The 9,214-nt window shown below is 42.8% G+C and overlaps 1 long non-coding RNA gene across 1 annotated transcript; it reads left to right on the top strand.

Annotated features, from left to right (window-relative positions):
• Positions 1 to 4,460: 4,460 nt before the first annotated feature.
• LOC139713440 (uncharacterized) lies at positions 4,461 to 8,480 on the top strand. The gene is made up of 3 exons (XR_011709641.1): positions 4,461 to 4,510; positions 5,483 to 5,569; positions 7,655 to 8,480. It is a non-coding gene; the product is annotated as an uncharacterized lncRNA (long non-coding RNA).
• The last annotated feature ends 734 nt before the right edge of the window (positions 8,481 to 9,214 follow it).

The following is a 9,214-nucleotide window of genomic DNA, read 5'->3' as shown; positions in this document are numbered from 1 at the left end:
GCCCTTGTAGTTTCAGCATCATTGAGACTCAACCTTCAGCTAAAGCATCAAACTTGTCTTTTGTCCCGAGCCCAGTCTCTGACACTGCAAACATCACAACTGCTGGCTTGGCGTGGAAACACGTCACTCATCAAGCTGTAGAATCTGCCGTCAGTCTTTCGCCTCATCAGGGAATGAAAGGGAAAAGGGGGGGGGGGGAGGAGAAAGGGGAAGGGGAAGGGAATCTGCCCAACACTCATCACAAACTAAACCATTATCTATGACCCATTCAATCTTCAAATGCAAAAAAAGCACTACTATGGTACCACCTCATGTCTTCATAAGATGTTGAACTACAATCCACTGCACATCACATTATGATCATAAAAATATTCTAAGTTCACACTGCTGCAAAAATGTCTAAGTGCTATCACCATAAAATATTCTAAGTTGCCACACTTCTGAAATTTGCCTAAGTGCCATTGTCATAGAATAGTCTCTAAGTTCACACTTCCCCGAAAATGTCAAAGTGCTATCACCTCAAAATATTCTGAGTTAACACTCCTCTGAAAATGTCTAAGTTCCTTCCTCATGAAATATTCTAAGTTCTCACTTCTCTGAAAAATGTCTAAGTTCTGACCATGTCAAAAATTTCTAAGTCACACTTCTCTTAAAATGACTAAGTGCTGACACCATAAAATATTCTAAGTCATGCTTCTCTGAAAAGTTTCTAAGTGCTGCAACTGTCAAATATTTCTAAGTCACACTTCTCCGAGAATGACTAAGTGCTGACACCATAAAAATATTCTAAGTTCACACTTCCCTGAGAAATTTCTAAGTGCTGCAACTGTCAAATATTTCTAAGTCACACTTCTCCGAGAATTTCTAAGTGCTGACTAGTGACACCACAAAATATTCTAAGTTCACACTTCTCTGCAAAATGTCTAAGTCTCAACGAGCGTCTCATACAAGAGCAGAACTAACAGTTAGATTCTAGACAACACTAACTAGAATCCTAATGCAGTTTAAATTCCAAACACCAGTTACCAATATGGGTAACATTCTAACAACTAACTGGATAAGAACTTGGGTAACAACAATAATTAGAGTGAGTCTATCCTAGGAGACATCGTTCATGACCCCCTATCCCAGGGTCCCAGACCCTGCTTTCCATCATCGCCATCTCTCTGTTTAGCAAAGGAAAATGACAACCTCTCTTAATAAATTTGCCTAAGAGACTGTGAGCATGTAAGAAAATATTCTCAAACAATTGGTACACCATACTTATCCCTACTCTATTGAGAAGCAGAGTTTATTTTCGCCTAAGTCAATGGGAAAGAAACCCTAAATTCACTATCCATCTTGTCAATAGAATTGTTTCCAATTTCCCTAACTAGGAAGACCATCACAAATATTTTCTAAGTATTTGTTTATATCCTCATATCTCAGTTTATAAGTTCTAACAATGCTAACAACAATTCAGAGACTTAGAGAATTTTAGACTTACAATTGCTCTAACTTAGCCTCAAGACTGTATCAGATCACAATTGTACTTGTAGCATCAACAAAGCATCAAGCATGTACGGAGTCAAGATCTTCATAAGATTTCTCAGCCAGGGTAAAATTTCAAGCTTCCGGGCCCCTTTTATACCCCTTGACCCTGAGCCCTAAAGTGCAGACAATACACCTCTGAACGCTGATTGGCTAAAAGTTTCTACGTCACGCACAGCGGTAAATTCGATTGGGAAGTACACTGCAGCGACCATTGTTCGCCGGGGAATTAACCTGGATACAACAAAAATTACACTCTCATCTTTGGACATTACACTTCCAGATCAAATTCTGGCTATTCACCAACTTATTTATCTTCAGCATAAAAGGTAAGCAATGAGATGACACATTTCTTAACACCATTTCTCGTACGTGAATACACTCGATCTTACCCCAGTCCCACATGTACTATTCTATGTTTTCTGACTGAGCTATAATTAGCACACAGGATTCGCCGTTGCCGATTTATTTTAGACATGTCAGTAAAACCACATAGTCTCATCTTATACTTGTAAAAACATTCAAATGACTTAAGTTTCTTCCAAAATTCGATCTTGTATACCAAAACGATCTACAAGAGCCAAAATCTATGTCATCAATTCTGAATTCGTCCGTTGACATTCTGTGATATGGTAACTACGACATACACTGTGCAATTGTCTATGTAGCCTAGCTAGCGTCTAGACATTGTCATTTACGTGTGCATCCTGCTACTACAGTGCTAGTCTTCTATCATCACTGTTCACTGTTTATTACACATATTCTTCAATAAAATCTTCTTTACTGTGATATTCATTTTGTGTAAATTGCCTCAATTTTGTTGTTTTGTATTTCTCAGAATTTTATTCACATTCCAGTGTTCACCGTCAGCAATTTAAAAATAATTATCATCACATTGCCTGTATCCAAAGACAATATCAACATTGCTGTTCTCATTATGTACTACATGTATTGTATTGTATTGTTGTTTGGTTTTTTTTTTTTTTTTGGGGGGGGGGAATAACAGCATTTTCCTCACACTATCCCCCTCCTCGACAATCACTGTCCCAGTGATTATTACCACCACCTTTAAATTTACAGATCCCAATTATAACTTTTAATGTCTTCCTGAATGAGCCGAATTAATAAAGTTCCTACTCATATCCTACAACTGCAACTATATGACATATGTTACATCTCATATATCTACACTTATTTACAAAACAACAGTAACTATATACAGTTCACATGACACTCTACTCTTCTTTCACTTCGCACAGGTCTGACTCCGGGTGAACAATGTCCACTGTCTCTCTCAGGAGCCGCGTCTGTCCATGTGCTGTCACATAAACCTTGCTCCTGATTTCAATACGAGTGATGACCCGGATCCCCACGCATGGCTTTTTCAGGAGAATGGTCAGTTCATCGTCACTCTCGTCCCGCAGGTCGATCGTTCGCTTCCTACAACTTGTAGTTGTCTCTGAAGTAGACGCGCTCGGGGTGCTCACACTCTCATCATTCTTCGTGTTGCCATCGTCATCACTAGAATTGCCGCCAGCGTCGTCATCATTCTTAACGCTGTCATCGTCATCACTAGAGTTGCTGTCAGTGCCGTCATCATTCTTAGCACTGCCTTCGTCATCACTAGAATTGCTGTCAGCGCCGTCATCATTCTTAGCGCTGCCATCGTCATCACTAGAGTTGCCGTCGGAGTCATGGCTGCTGCCCTCATCATCACTGGAGTCACCATCACTGAAGATCTCCTCCCACTCGCCTTCGTCTTCCACTTCAACCGTTGTAACTTTGTCTTTACTTCCCTTGCTTGGCTCCTCCTTCTGCTCGTCTTGTGTCTCCTTGCCCTCCTTCTCTTCCTTGTCTCTCCTTTCCTCCTTCTTTTCCTTGCCTCTCTTTTCCTCCTTCTTCTCTTCCTTGTCTCTCCTTTCCTCCTTCTTCTCTTCCTTGTCTCTCCTTTCCTTCTTCTTCTCTTCCTTGTCTCGCCTTTCCTTCTTCTCTTCCTTGTCTCTCCTTTCCTTCTTCGTTATCCGCTCCCCCCTCAACTCGATTTGGGACCTATTCTTCATCCAGTTTTTGCGATACGTCTCACTAGCGACACCATACTGGATGGTGGGCAGCCTTCGATGGGGATGGTGTGTTCCATGGTGGAGATCGAGCGCTCTCTGATTCTCAACCTCCCTCCCACAGATCCTACATCTGCCCGTTATGGTTGTCTCATGATGTTGGCGATACACCTCCCACGTGTTGTAATACGATGAACAGAAACGGCACTTCATCTGCGAAGCAATCAGGTGGGTAGAAACAAAACAAATATGATCTGGTTAGTCATTTACTCATCATCCTTCCCATATCTAAGTGGAGGCAGTCTAACTCTATGGGGATTGCGTCTCACAGTCTCATCAAGCCAATTCTTGCGGGGGGAACCATCATAGATCTTAAGTCTGTTAACGTGTACCACTTTTGGTGCGGTCCTCTGTGACTGTTGGATACGATACACTACTTCAGACAGTTTACTGGTTACAAGGTACGGACCCAGCCACTTCATCATCAACTTAGGTGATAGACCTCTTCTCCTCTGGATACTTTGCAACCAAACCCAGTCACCCTTCTTGAATGTACGCATCACAGTGTTTCTGTCATACATCTGTTTCTGCTTAGAAGCTGCTAACTTCAGTTTTGATCTCGCATTCTCGTGTGCATCTTGTAACGAACATCTTAACCTGTATGCATAATCATCTTTGTCATTTTCATAATCAGGTGTTGGTGATTCTATCGTCAAATCTACAGGAAGAGTGGTTTCCCTTCCCAACATCATCATAGAGGGAGTTTCACCAGTCGACGATTGGATTGACGTTCGATAGGCCATCATAGCGAATGGTATTCTCTCATCCCAGTCTCTCTGATGACGATCAGGGTCAAGTGATGCAGCTAGTGTAGTCGTCAAAGTGCGGTTGAATCGCTCAACGAAGCCATCTCCCTTAGGGTGGTAAGGACAAGTTCGAGTTTTCTTCACTCCTAACAACCTACATACTTCCTTCATCAGTATGGACTCAAAGTTGCGTCCCTGGTCAGTGTGTAACTCTTTGGGTATCCCAAATCGGCAAATGAATTCTTCAACAAAGACCTTAGCAACCGTCACAGCTTCTTGGTTAGGAATGGCAAAGGCTTCAATCCATTTAGTAAAGTAATCTCCGATGACAAGCACATAGACATTCCCTCTATCAGTCTTAGGTAGGGGTCCCATGATATCCATTGCAACACGCTCTAATGGGGCTCCAACTCCATATTGCTGCAAAGGGGCAAGAAGTTGCTTTGGCGGATTCTTCATCATGGCAAAAGTGTTGCATTTTCTCACCCACGACCTCACATCACTTGCAAGTCCTACCCAATAATACCTCTGCTGTACCTTATGAAGCAACTTGTGTACCCCTAAGTGTCCAGCTGTTGGAGAATTATGCAATTCCATCAAAATCTCTGGTCGTAGTGTGCGAGGGAGAACAAGTTTCCAAGTCACATCACTACCATCAACAGACTCCCATTTTCTCATCAATACTCCATCTCGCACTGCCAGTAAATCCCAGTTCACCCAATAGGTTTTCACTGCAGAGGAAAGGGCAGACACTTCTTTCCATTCTGGCTTCACATCATTTGTTTCTTTCCATCTCAACACATGTTTGATGTCAGCATCTTGCTGCTGTGCTCGTCTAATTCTCTCAAACGTCACAGAGGGAAGCAAAGTAATTGCAGCAACTCTCTCTGTCAACTCATCTACATCAAAAGCTGTATTCTCAGCCATCATCCATGAATAACTTGTATCTAAGTAAGAAACAACAACAACAACACTAAAATTCAAACGTCTGCAACTTCAATAACTTCGTAGTTTACTCCACCATTTCAATTAACTACTCGACACGCTTAGTCATCAGTATCTAATTCAATGTCTCTGTTTCCTATACAGGCATCATTTAGGCGGCCGCACTGGGAACAAGGGCGTCTTGACAGTCCGTCAGCATTCATGTGAACTCTTCCAGCGCGATGAACCAAGGTAAGGCGATACTGAGTAACAATCTCTAACCATCTGGCTAGCTGACCTTCAGGATTCTTGAAATTGAGTAACCATGTCAGTGCGCCATGATCTGTTCGAACTTGGACTTCTTGACCGTAGAGATAATGTCGAAAGTGCTTCAGAAAGTTAACAATCGCTAACAGCTCTCGTCTCGTCACGCAGTAGTTTTGTTCTGCCCGACTCAAAGTTCGACTTGCATAGGCTATGACTCTCTCATGCCCATCTTGTGCTTGTGATAACACAGCCCCGATAGCGTACTTGCTTGCATCAGTGTCCATAAGAAATGGTACTCCTCTCTTGGATAGGCTAGAATTGGGGAGGTTGTTAACTTCTCCTTCAAAGTCTGAAATGCCGTCTCACACTCTGAGCTCCAGTCAAATTTCTTCTCTTTCTGAGTGAGGACATGAAGTGGTCTTGCAATTTCAGCAAAGTCCTTAATGTACCTGCGATAATATGACGCCAGGCCAAGAAAACTTCTCACATCAGTTGTGTTGGCAGGTGTAGGCCACGATTTGTTGGATTCTATCTTCTCAGGATCTGTGCGTACTCCGTTATCTGACACAATGTGACCCAGGTAGAGAACTTCTGTCTTGAACAGGTGACATTTCTTGGGTTTCAACTTCAAGTTAGCACTTCTCAGACGATCTAGAACGAGTTTGAGTCTGTCGATCACCTCCTCCACTGATGAGCCGAATACGATGACATCATCCAAGTAAATGAGTAGTATCTTCCAATGAAGTCCTGCCAGCACAGTTTCCATCAATCTCTCAAAAGTAGACGGTGCATTTGATAACCCAAAAGGCATCACTTCAAATTGGTACAGACCTCCAGGCACGACAAAAGCCGACTTCAACTTTGCATCATCATCAAGGGGAACCTGCCAGTAACCAGAGGCTAAGTCTAGTGTGCAGAAATACTTTGCACCATCAAGAGCATCAATCGACTCATCTATTCTTGGAAGGGGAAACGAGTCTTTCACAGTGTGTTTGTTGAGTAGGCGATAATCTACACAAAACCTCTTGGTACCATCTTTCTTATCTACGAGTACAACAGGGGAAGACCACGGGCTGCTTGATGGCTTGATTATGCCTCGTTCCAGCATCTCTTTCACTTGTTTGTCGATTTTCATCTTTCAGACCCATAGGCGGACGTCTTGGCCCTTGTCGTAATGGTGCATTACATGTCGTGTGAATGGAGTGATACATCATCGTAGTTCGACCTATGTCATTGTCTCCTCTTGCAAATACGTCTCCATACTCAGCTAACATCTCGGCTATTTTGGCATGCTGTCGCTCATCAATGTTGGCTGTTGCTTCGATATACAAGTCTCTCAGGTGTTTGGGTACATCATCAATCAGTTCATCAGCACTAACTTCAACTCTCTGAACACGGCTTCGCTCATCACTCATACTGGCACAGGAAATAACTTCATTGTCTATCACAACTAACTCCTCTTCACAGTTTATTCTCGCATTGGTGCATTGGAGAAAATCCATCCCCAAAATTCCATCTTGCTCAATATCTGCTACCACTAACTCAACTTCATGTACTCTACTTCCAATCTTCATCTCTACTTCAATCTCTCCATGCACTGTAATTGTAGATCCGTTTGCTTGAGAAAGCTGTACTGCAGAATGACACATATTTGCTTGATGCATTGTGCTGACTACATCATGAGAAATTAATGAAATTGTTGCTCCAGTGTCAATTAAGAAATGCAACTGTCTGTCATCAATCATCACGGGAATGAACATAGTGTAACTGACATCACTGATAGTGCAAATCCTAGTTCTGTTACTCTGCTGTTCATCATCTAGTTGTGTGGGCCTGATCGCTGGTAGTTGGGCCGTCCCCTGGCCAACAGGGAAGACCTCCTGTCGTTTCCCTGCTGAGCTCCACGATTTGGGCACTCCCTACTAAAGTGTCCAATCTGCTGGCAAGCAAAACATGTGACAGTAGATCTATCAATCTTTGGTCTCACATCACTCTGTCTCAACACTTCAGTCAACTGTCTGAGAGTAGATTTCAGCTCATCAATTTCATGTCTCATTTTGTCATTCACAGGTGCAGCCTGGGCCTGGTTCTCCACTGTCCTGACGTATCGAGTTGGCCTACATCTCTCGCGAGCTTTCTCTACCTTCAAAAAGGATTCTGTCGCGAGCCCTGCACGGATTGCCTCATCTAAAGTCATTGCATGCGCACGGAATATGCCACTACGAATCTCTGAGTCATCAATTGCTTCTGAGAAATGTCCACGCGCCAGTCTCTCACGTGCATCATTACTCAGTTCAGGGTAAGCTAAGGCAGTCAAATCACGGATGGCTTGGCCGAGTTCTTGCAGAGTCTCATCTTTCCCACGACGCCTCATTCTAAGTTCCATCAAGAAATTTTCAGCATGCTCCCCTGGACCAAATCTATGTTCCAAGTGCTTCACTAAGTCCTTGTAAGAAATGGGTGCACCAGGCGGCAAATTCGACAACACCTTCAAAGCAGGTCCCTGCAAACGAGTCGCCAAATACTGCCCAGCCTCAGAATCAGTCCACGAATTCAACTCTTTGCAAACCTCAAAATGACGGCGATAATCACCCCAAGGCATCTTGCCACTGAACTTGTCGGGAATTACATCCTTGCGATGTACATCTGCAGTTCGCATCATCGTCTCGGTTGGGACATCACTTGCGACATAGCGGGGGTTGGCATCAAACTGACTAGCAGTATATTCGCGTCGTCTTCTTGGCGGGATGCTATCACCATACTCATTCATTCTGACAGCTATCTCTGGATCCGTACCATCAACAGCCCAACTTCTAGTGACTACATCATCGCCCCCACCAGTACCCTCTGTCATCGTCACAGGACTCACTGGACTAGCATCAGTCATGACCGCCTTTTTGTTTTTAGCGTAGAAATGGGGTTTGTGAACGTGTCTCTTACAAACAATCAGGAGCAAGCTCCCCTATGCAACTATTCACCTATGTACTACTCTTTCACCTTAACTCTAACCAACCAGTTCATGAATAGAGTTATAACTTACACTAAGGTGCGAAGTGTGCATTTTTACCACTACTTAATCATCTTACGTGTATTAATACTTTGTTTTATGCACTCATACTCTCCTATACTCCAACCAATTTTAAAAACAGTACTTTAGTACTTTTCTTAACACTCAGAATTTTCAGTCTATTTCAGAGCACAGGTACTACATGAGCCTCTCGACAGACCAGCTGTCCTAACCTCAAACTTCACCACCAATGTCACCGTAACTTCTTCACATCACTATCCTAGGTCTCACAGCTCCCTGCTGTTCACCTACTACTAACTCACAACTTCAACGTCACTACATTGCCATATCTCCACAACGGCATAAGTTCTCCAAAACTCCAACGATTTGTCATGTAATACCAGTGTCCAAGACAGCACAATCACCTCAAATTCTATACTTCACTTTTAACCACTAAGTGCTTCTCAGTGTTATAAACCAAAGTACTATTTCCAAAACTAACAACCTGTTTGTAACCACACCGACAATTTTTTTTCTTCTTCTGTCTTAATACAAAATTCACTAAGTTAAATATTCTGACTTAGACCTTTGCAATAGACCATCAGACCGCTCACAGAAATATA

Source organism: Diadema antillarum, unplaced genomic scaffold (assembly GCF_040938485.1).
Source record: "Diadema antillarum isolate AM-2024a unplaced genomic scaffold, OU_Dant_1.0 seq00001966_RagTag, whole genome shotgun sequence".
NCBI classification, from domain to species: domain Eukaryota; kingdom Metazoa; phylum Echinodermata; class Echinoidea; order Diadematoida; family Diadematidae; genus Diadema; species Diadema antillarum.
This window is presented reverse-complemented; position numbering and strand designations above follow the sequence as displayed.